Here is a 10,988-nt window from a genome sequence, read left to right on the forward strand (position 1 = left end):
TTAACCAGGACAACTTTGGTGCGCACCCATATAAATTCTTACTCCATTTTCAACCAATCACATCCGTAGTTTGAAAGCTGAGACATGCGCAGTACCATTACAATACCGATATATTGTTACATGGTATCATACTGTCACTCGTATCTAAGGTAGGGTCAGTTGGGTTGAGTTCAAATTTCAGTTAAAACTTTCTGTTCGGTTGCAACTCGGGTATCCTGAATTCGTACTCATGAATACGAACCGAAGTCGCCCAAAGAACTCAAACATGCGATTTAACTATATGTACATGTATATATGATTTCCTGATGACTTCATGCATTCATCATTAACCCGAAAAAAATACAGCAAATGTTCACCTAGTAAGGCTGTTTTTGACGTATCGATAATAAGTTCCGACATTAACAGAACCTGAAGAAGTGACCATATATAATTGATTCATTTCGCAACAATAGACGTACCTTATAACGTGAAGATACTTAATCCATTTCGCAACACAAGTCGTAAGTGATAAAACAGTGTATCACATTCTTTTGAGAGTAAAAGTAGTTATTTCCTTATCATAATCACCCTTGAATATTTTGCAATTTCCTTAAGTATTATATCTGAATGAGATGACCATCAACACTCAACCGTTAGATAGTATTACATGTCAAAGGACCGACGCTCGGTTTGGGTTGTTTAAAAATAATTTTGATGCTGCAGATAAGTAATTTAAAATGCACTATACGTATATTTCATACCGTCAATTCAGAAGAATATGATAAGGAAAAGTGTTCACAAAGATGGTGGTCTGTGATGGCTATGCAGTACAAAGTTCGCACTTCTAGTCTGCACGAGACGTACAAAGTATTTTAGATAAAGAAACATAAAATTGTATTATGTTTATTGACCAAACATTTTCAATCATCAATTTCAAAATGCTTACAATTTGCGGAAGGGCTCAAAATCTTAAGACATGTGCAATATACTTTAAATAATTTATTGGAAAAAATTGTAACGAAAACGTGTTGGCACTTCCATCAGAATAATTTTTTTCCTCAAATTTAAGCACATTCTCTTTCATATAAGTATAACACTGGATTTTCGCAAACTGTCAGATTCTTATAGAGTTTAGAGAGAGAGAGAGAGAAATAGCAATGAACTCTCTCTCTCTCTCTCTCTCTCTCTCTCTCTCTCTCTCTATATATATATATATATATATATATACAGTGAAACTTCTCCAAACCAGCCCCTCAGAAAACCGGTTCTCCCTGAATATCGGCCGATATATATATATATATATATATATATATATATATATATAGTGAAACTTCTCCAAACCAGCCCCTCAGAAAACCGGTTCTCCCTGAATATCGGCCGATTTTCAAAGTCCTGGCAGAAATCTTAACATTTCCTTACAAAGAAAGTCTTACAAAACCGGCCACTCCTGAAAAGCGGACATAGGCCACTTTTTAAAGTACATTTGTTAACAAACATGTGTAATTTACCCTTATAATACCGGCCATTTTTTGAAGACTAGAAAATTTTGGCCAGAGGTTGATCAAAATCGGCCAGGTGTGCAAATTGACTGACTGACCAGCCAGGTGGGAAATTATCTACCGGAGGTGTGAAAAACACATGTGGCCTCCCTAATTTCTATTGTTTACCGGATGCAGTTACACTTCGAATATTTCAATAACAGGATATTCTTCTGACATTCACCGGAAATCTCACCTGATCATTTTGTCTTGAACATAAATAGAAAGTAGTGAAAAATGAACACAAAATAAATGCTCCAGTTGACATTTTTCTGAATTAAAAGTTCATTGGGCGCATAAAATGTTTTCTGATTTGCTAAGATTGTTATACTGCAGCTATCCAAAAAGCATATATTGTATCCCGCCAAAATGTTGATGCTCCAATTAAGTCTATGATAATGACATCCTCCTCTACTGCGTGACTACACCCTGCACTCTGTCGCGCCCTGGTGAAATTTATAACGACAATTAAGATCGTTTGCCTACGACGTATAAACATCACTTGAAAGAGGGGCTCACTTAAAGACCCAATTTTAAGTTGACACCCCCAAATTGTAAGCTGCCTGCCAATCAAACATTTAACAATAGATCTCAGGTGGAGTGACATCTGCAGACACTGTGGTCTGGGGCTACCCCAGAGAGGTGTTTTGTTAACAATAACAGCCAGTATCTACAGGCATTCTTTAGATCTTGAGGAAGCCCAGTATACCTGAGTTTTGATAGCAATGACCTGTCCACAACTGCTATTTTCTTGTAATTCAATTGTTTTTAATAAGGCCCCTGCACAATGCAATTTCAATATAATTATAATTTTCCCCCTCTATATACCTGTACATGTATTATAAATTACACAATCAGAAATCAAACAATAATTTGCACAATAAGTTTTAAAACTTGTAACCTATTGAAATAATTTATGTCATCAATTTATGATGCCTCTATATTTATAACAGATATTATTAATTGAGTCAATGACAGAGAGAGATATAGAGGGGTGGGAGTAGAATGTGTGTCAGCTACCCTTAGGAATACAACCATTATTCAAACACTATGACCACAGAAACCCCGCAGAGGTCCCTGAGACAGGTCCTGTGTATATCAAAACTATAAAAAGCATGGACAGGTAGATTTCCACCATGTTCTGCCTCTGTGTATTTCTTTGAATGCCATGGGATATAGCAATTAACACCTTGGTAGACCCTGGCCACTCAAGGTAAATAACATCTGTTTAGATTAGGCTCCGCCTACATTTTCACTGACCGTACGGTCATGAGATGGGTCTTTAATGGGACATTTTTAGGCCACCTGTTTAAATTCAATTCACCATTCCACATAATCTACAGATGATATGTTTTTACCCACAATACCTTACGATCAGGGGCCTTGATTGATTTAATACTGGTCTTGCTTATTTCTTTTATTGCGATAGATGTGCAATTAACAAAGACAAAACATCACAATTCTAGTACATGGTATGTACAATACTTAACGTATGTTCCCCTTTCTACACTGTAGTTCAATCAAAGAACAAGAACCGAATGAATTAATCTAGAAAGCTCTGTGATGCTCTTGATTTGATTTTGTTAGTTAGGATAATGGCGAAGAAAAAATTGTCTGGTTCATCCTGTGAGATACCAATTTTACTTCTTACAGAGGCCTATCATATAAAATGAAGACATAATTGAAAACCAGCTCCCTTTAACACATTGTATTTTAAACACTTGATGAATACCGTAAGCCTGGAAATGGGGGGTAAGGGGTTTCCGCCAAATTGTGACATTATATCAAGGTAACCATTTTGTGAACCAGCCCATAAAACGAAACAAAGGTTTGTTACCCGACATTACTTGCTCCATTTTTTTTTTTTTTTTTTTTTTTTTTTTTTTTTTTTTTTACAAATTTCCAAGTGAAACAACTCTTTATATCACTTTGAGTACTTTGCTAAGCAACAACGTTTAATAAATATTACATTATATAATACAGGACATATACTAAAAGTACTGAACAACGATTCAATGAGGATTTCCTCCAATCAAAATGCTTTTTTCACTTAAAAATGTCAAACGAAGGCTTGGTACATAATCTTCGAATGATATTAAAGTAGGGAATTACATATAGATAAACCGCAGTGGTTTTCATTGGCATTACCTCCACCTTTGGTAATCAGAGTGGTGTTAAAACACCACACACAAGCACTCTGCCGTTGAAATAAAAACAAAATATGCTGGAATCCATATAGGCATGAATTGTGCTCCTTTGTTCCGATGAAGCAGAATTTATTCCAAAACTTCTTCGTGAGAATTAAAAATCCATTGCTATTTATCAACGACGCATTATCTAACCAAAAAAAATCATTCAAATATATTTCGATATATTGATGACGTTTTGTCTATTAACAATAATAACTTTCATTTATATGTAGATTTGATATATCCCCGTGAACTTGAAATAAAATACTGCACAGATTCGTCCACTTCTGCTTCATACTTAGATATTTTATTGAAAGTAGACATTAACGGCAAACTGCCAACTCATCTGTATGACGAACGGGATGATTTCAACTTCTCCATCGTCAACTTTCCATATTTATGTAGAAATATATTATAACCTGCGTATGGTGTTTACATCTCTCAACTGTTTCGATACGCAAGAGCTTGTTCTGCGTATGGTCATTTTTTAAATCGACTCAGGCTATTGAGAAAACAAGTTGATGGTGCAGTGGTTCCAACTGTCTTGCTTAAAGTCAGTAACGATCTAGTGGCCAATACAATCTATTATTGGGTCAAATGCTGTATGACGTGTTTCATGCCAATTATTAGGCTGTTCTTGGCACACTGATTTTGACTAGGGAGAACTACGTTTACCTGATGAATATATAGGGCTCATGGCGGGTGTGACCAGTCGACAAGGGATGCTTGCTCCTCCTGGGCACCTGGTCCCACATCTGGTATATCCAGGGGTCCATGTTTGCCCAACTCTCTATTTTGTATTGCTTATAGGAGTTATGAGATTGATCACTCTTCGTTATCTTTCACACTAGACCTGTTCCAATGCTTAATATATCCCATTGTAGACAATTGCACAAGGCAAAGAACCAACTGGCACAGTAGTGTAGAACTAATTAATAAAATCATACCTATTCTATTTTGTAAAACGATTAAACTCATGTCACTATTTTGAGACTCCTATTGATGGTTGTGTGAATTGAAAAAAAAAACAACGTAGTTTTCAACAGGCATACTAGATTTATGAATGTTTCCGTTTTCCATTTTCGTTTAAGAACAGTCTATGATGTCAATTTTTTTGTGAGGCATGGTCGTGTAAAGTGTTGAAAAGTATATATGTTTATTTGAGAAAGTTTTGCAATTTCAAGTTTTAGGGGCCTCCGTGGCCGAGTGGTTAGAGCATTGCGCTCAAAACTACACGGCCTCTCACCTCTGTCGGCGCGGGTTCCAATCCCGTTTGCGCTGGTAAGTGAGAAAGTTTCCCATTTTACTTTCAGAAGGTCGGTGGTCTCTTCCCAGGTACATTGTATCTGGGTTCTCTCTTCCACCAATAAAAACTGGGCGCCACCATATAACTGAAAAATTGTTGAGTGGCAGAAAACATCGAAACAAACAAAAAACAAACAAGCAATTTCAAGTTTAATAAAAGTTCTTAAATATTGCTTAGAATCAACATTTCATTTACACCACTTCTGGCATATGTAGCGACACAGTATGTTCCAAGTTTCTCCTTCACAGCTGTTAATATTTTTGTGAGGAGCAAAGATAGAGGCTTGGTAGAACACTTACTGGATCCAGCAGTGTATCTTTGTAAGGGTGTCAAGTATTATATATATATATATATATATATATATATATATATATATATATATATATATATACATATATACAAAGCACTAAAATGACCAACGACACGAACAACCAGATTGTCAAATTTTCGGGACGAGCCGTCCCTTCTTCAGGACAAACGAAAAGAATTACATAATGTGGCCAATATCAACAGAGCATAATAACAAAAACTACATATAAATACATCTAGCACTACAACAACACTAATCTACAAACGTATTTACAACGCAGACTACACTACTATTAAACCAGAAGGACATGATAGTTAGGACCAAACTGGATAACCCTTTGCCCAATGGAGATGTCAATTATGCAAATCTAGCTCAGACACTGAGGGTTTTAGCAGTCCTGTCACGGGTCGCAATTATAAAATATTGGGAAAAAATTTTCTGCAAAACCAATAACTGCATCTATCTCATCAGTTGCGATGTCTGCCAGAAGCAGTACATAGGAGAAACAACAGACCTTCGCAGACGAGTCAACAACCACCGGTCCTCCATCAGAACCAAAAACGATTTGCCAGTAGCAACACATTTCAATGGCAATAACCACCGATGGGAGGACATGACAGTAGTGGTTATTGATCATGACCCTAGTTGGTCAGATACCGAAAGAAAGCAGAAGGAAAAATTCTGGATGCACAGGTTGAAGTCATTTGAACTGCATGTTATTAAAAAACCTACTGACTTCACCAGGATGAATACGGGCTAAATCCTTACTAGATTTTAAGCTTCATCTAGACCTACTCGTCTGATCATGTCCCTAACAGTGGTACTATGACCATTTGTGAACACATTTTTTTCTTTTCAATTCTGTTTACAATCAGCCTATCCCTTTTAATTACTTTGAACTTCATAACCGATTGCTTACATGTAAAACCCATTTATCAGTTTCCGTGATTCTATGTTTTTGCACATCTACCCTAGACATGATCAGTACGGGAATGTCTGATGTTGATTCAATTTCCTGGGCTGCCTATTCTTTGTTTTTGTTTGAAGTTGGCCCATTTTGTTAACTTATTCAAACTTGTTGTTTACATTATCTTTCTCTCAAATTTTGTTCATTTCTTACTTCGTTTACATAGCTTATTTTAATTTATTTATTTATTATTATTATTATTATTATTATTATTATTGTATTTGTTACTTATTATTATCTTTTATAAATTATGCATGGTTAAAATAGAATCTCTCTGGGTACGAGTTAGCTTTACTATTTGTCAACGTAATTGGGTTAACTCGTTCCACTTGAGACTAATTAAGTTTATTGTTTTTCATTTCGTACATTTTGGATCAGCTCTTTGGACGAATAAGGCAGGTCCTAATTCGCTCCACTTTTAACATTGATTGGCAAGCCTAAAGACCAAAAACATGTAGTCTGCGTTGTAAATACGTTTGTAGATTAGTGTAGTTGTAGTGCTAGATGTATTTATATGTAGTTTTTGTTATTATGCTCTGTTGATATTGGCCACATTATGTAATTCTTTTCGATTGTCATGAAGAATCGTCCCGAAAATTTGACAATCTGGTTGTTCGTGTCGTTGGTCATTTTAGTGCTTTGTATATTTTTTGGTATTTGACCTTGTATCCATGTTGTGGATACGACACTGAGGTATCGGGTGTTGTTGGAACTTTAGTGCTTATATATATATGTCAATAGGCATGTAGCAGTTCATAGAATACTTCATTTATGTACGTATATATTTCGTTATGACATTGTACATGTACCGAGGTAATGTCATTTCGCAATATCAATTTCCAAGGTCTCCTGAACTTTCAGTGAAACTCCGGAAACATGAAGGACTAATCAAAAGTGATACTTCACTTTTTTGTCGCTTATTCAAATTTCTACACAAGTACATCTCCACATTTTCGCCCTTTGATCTCACTTGACTGTTGCAGACATCTCCACATTTTCGCCCTTTGATCTCACTTGACTGTCGCAGACAGCCAAAAATAGACTGACATGCAGTGTTCCATAATGTACAGAATAAAGAACTTTGGCATCGTTGTAAACAGACTGGTATATGAGGTTGCGCTAGCACTAAGGTTGGTAGCGTCAGCTTATCAGAGACAGAGCATATTCTGTTGTCGTTGGCGACGATATATACACACACTCACGAGATACATATTGGCGTCTGTCGGCGATATATACACACACTCACGAGATATACACACACTCACGAGATACATATTGGCGTCTGTCGGCGATATATACACACACTCACGAGATACATATTGGCGTCTGTCGGCGATATATATACACACTCACGAGATACATATTGGCGTCTGTCGGCGATATATACACACACTCACGAGATACATATTGGCGTCTGTCGGCGATATATACACACACTCACGAGATACATTGTCGTCTGTCGGCGATATATACACACAATACCATCCTTTATCCCAAGTTAAGGCGGTACATATTTTCGTTGGTAACAATAAGTATACGGCAGCATTATGTACAAGGTAACAATATGTACCCACGCAAGCCCTTACAATGTACATATAGCATTAGGTACCGACCCACATATCTCGACTATGGGTAAGACTTGTTAAAATGCATTTGGTTGTTGTTGTTTTTTGTTTGTTTTTTTTGTTTTTTTTTACATTAGTCTATATACACAAATATACGCATTTTTTATTGGATAAAACCGCTACTCGGCAACATGGTTTTATTCTGTTTAATATTTCAAAGCTTCTTTTGTGTTAAAATTCAATTACACATATAAATCAAATAAAATAGAACTGGTGCATTTTTAAACAACAGCACCAATACATGATCGTTACCGTATGCTTATCCAGTAATTCGTGGGACATACCACTTGATACACGGCTCTCCCCGATGAAGTGCCAAAATTAATATGAATTCAAATGATTGAAGAAATCATCAATTATTTGAAGATACATGTAAAATTAATTCATTTGATGAGCGAAAGAATTCAATTAATAATATCCACATATGATTAATAATATTTTCTATTCTGAATTATCGCGCGCATAAATTGAATCGATGAGGGCATTATTTATGTTTCCGAATTGATACCCGCTATGTTTTAATTGTTGTTCTCATTTAAAGATGAATTGATGGTGCATGTATCAACAATTAAATTGATGCACACTACAATTCAATGGAAGAGAGCAATAATTCAGTTAATGTGCGCATCAGTTCAATCAATGCACAGTTATTGAATTATAGTTCTCTTCAATTGAATCAATGATATCATTAACTGATTTGAAATTAAAAAAAAAAAATGAATTCAAGCACGCATCAAATTATTGCGCTCTTAATTCATTTGATGATAGCAAAAATTGATTTCATGCGCGCATTCATTCAATTGATGAGAGCAATAATTGAATAGATGATATCTTCAAACAATTAAAGGTATCTTTAATTATTTTAGATAATGTTAATTTGGCGCTCCATACTTTCTTATCCTCGATATTTAATGGGCTTTAATAATTTGTTTGCACTTGAATTCCTAGAATGATTCAGGATCTAAAAGTTTGTTGCGGAAAAGAATTGATACAAATTAGCATCTAACCACAGCTAATTATTTTCTACATAGGTACATTTAGTTCTCTTGCGCCCACTTTCCCATCTATCGCAGCCGACGACAATATCTTCAAATGAATGAAAATATGCGCAATAAAGGTAGATATATATTGTCTCCAACGACAATATGCACCTCGTTGGAAAAGAATACGCCTTGTCTTGTCACATGATGCCATCGGTACAGGGGTTTCAACAGTTTCGATTGAAGTCAGCATTTCGCATATTCAATGGTCGTTATAACTATCTCATTCCTCCATACAACCTATCATTGGGTCATATGCTGTGTGACGTGTTTCATATCGATTGTTAGCACACTGAATGTTGGCTACGGACAACTCCGTTTACCTGATCAGGATATAGGGCTCACGGCGTTTGTGACTGGTCGACAGGGGATGCTTCCTACTCCTAGGCACCTGATCCAACTCTTGTGTGTCCAGGTGTCCGTGTTTTCCCAACTATCTATTTTGTATTGCTTATAGGAGTTATGAGATTGACCACTGTTCGTTATCTTCACCTTTTACTCTCACACAATTTAACATGATTTAAATGTGTATGTGTACTAATAATCAATTTTTTAAAACTAATGCACATTCATCTATAATGACGATACTTGATAACTTGTGCAACTTAACCATTTGAATTCATCTCAGATTAAAGGAATTGTCCGTTGACATTCAAACACATTTGTGTATGCATGCATTACGCGTGGTCGATAAGAAAACAAATTAATTGGCGTCAGTAAGTTTTCACATCGAGTTCATCAACTATATATACATAGGTATAAAGGCATATCTCACTAAAATCTTTATGCTAAATTATCTATAACACACTAAAGGGTAGTTAGATATGCACAATTCCAAGAATTGCTGGGAAAACACCACGTGGTATGTTAATGAAGAAGTCCCGTTCTTGTGTAAAAAAAAAAAATTAAACAAAAAAAGTATGGCTACAACTATAGGTTTTGTTGTTGTTGGGTTTTTTTCTTGTTATTATGGTGGTGAATGTGTATTGAATAGAGGTTTTTTTTCGTTTTATTGAGAGAATACGTTTATTAAAACCCAACATAAACACTAAAGAATATGTAACATTAAAAATCTATATCTACAGAATATGTGGAATAAATGTTTAGTCTGTTTGCATAAAATACTTTCATTGTTTCAAATTCACATATACTGCAAACATAAACAGTTATTCCTTAATCAGTGTACAAGGATTACTTCTGAGGAAAACGACTATCATACAATTTGTAGAGAATTCAAAGACAAAACCCTTGAAAATGTAAATATTTCAGAAATGTTTAACTCACGTGCACGAAGCTACAGGCTACACTATCGTGCTGTAGAATTGTTCGGGTATAGAATGTTTTCCTCTTCTGTCTTAATGTGCAATATAACATTCTAACCTTGACCACCTCTCATTGATCAAAGATCTCAAAAAAGAAAACAAAGATGCAATTCCTTCTCTACCCGATTACTTAATTAATGCGAAGAACGTAATAATTACCACCATTCAAATACATGGCGTGCGCACGAAAACCACAACGTTTTATCTATTTGTAATTCACTAATTTGATTACCATCCAAAGATTTTGGTAACAAGATTTCGTTTTACATTTCTCAGTGAAAAAACGAAAACGTCCTGGTAGTTAAAATCCTCATTGAATCGTTGTGAAGGACTTTTAATGTAGCTTCTGTTTTGATATTAAATTTTGTGAATTTGCAAGTGTTATAAAGTGTTGTTTGATTTGGAAATACGTAAACGTAAATCTTTGAAACAAATTTGGAAAAAAATAGTGTCTGATAGCAAATCTGTGTTTACTTTTATGAATTAACAAAATGGATACCCTGTGAAAATGACACAATATGGCAGGAACAAACACAGAAATCCGCGGAAAATTTTCCAGGCTAACTGTATTCATGAAACGTTTAAAGGCCCCATTAGCTGTGAAAGTGGTGGCAGCCATTTTTTACAAAAACAAAAGAAACCTAATAAAACTATGTTAGATAATCGTTTTTAGTGTAAAGAAATATACAAGGAAGAATTATTATCTTGCAAG

This window comes from Ostrea edulis, chromosome 7 (assembly GCF_947568905.1).
Source record: "Ostrea edulis chromosome 7, xbOstEdul1.1, whole genome shotgun sequence".
Classification (NCBI taxonomy): Eukaryota; Metazoa; Mollusca; class Bivalvia; order Ostreida; family Ostreidae; genus Ostrea; species Ostrea edulis.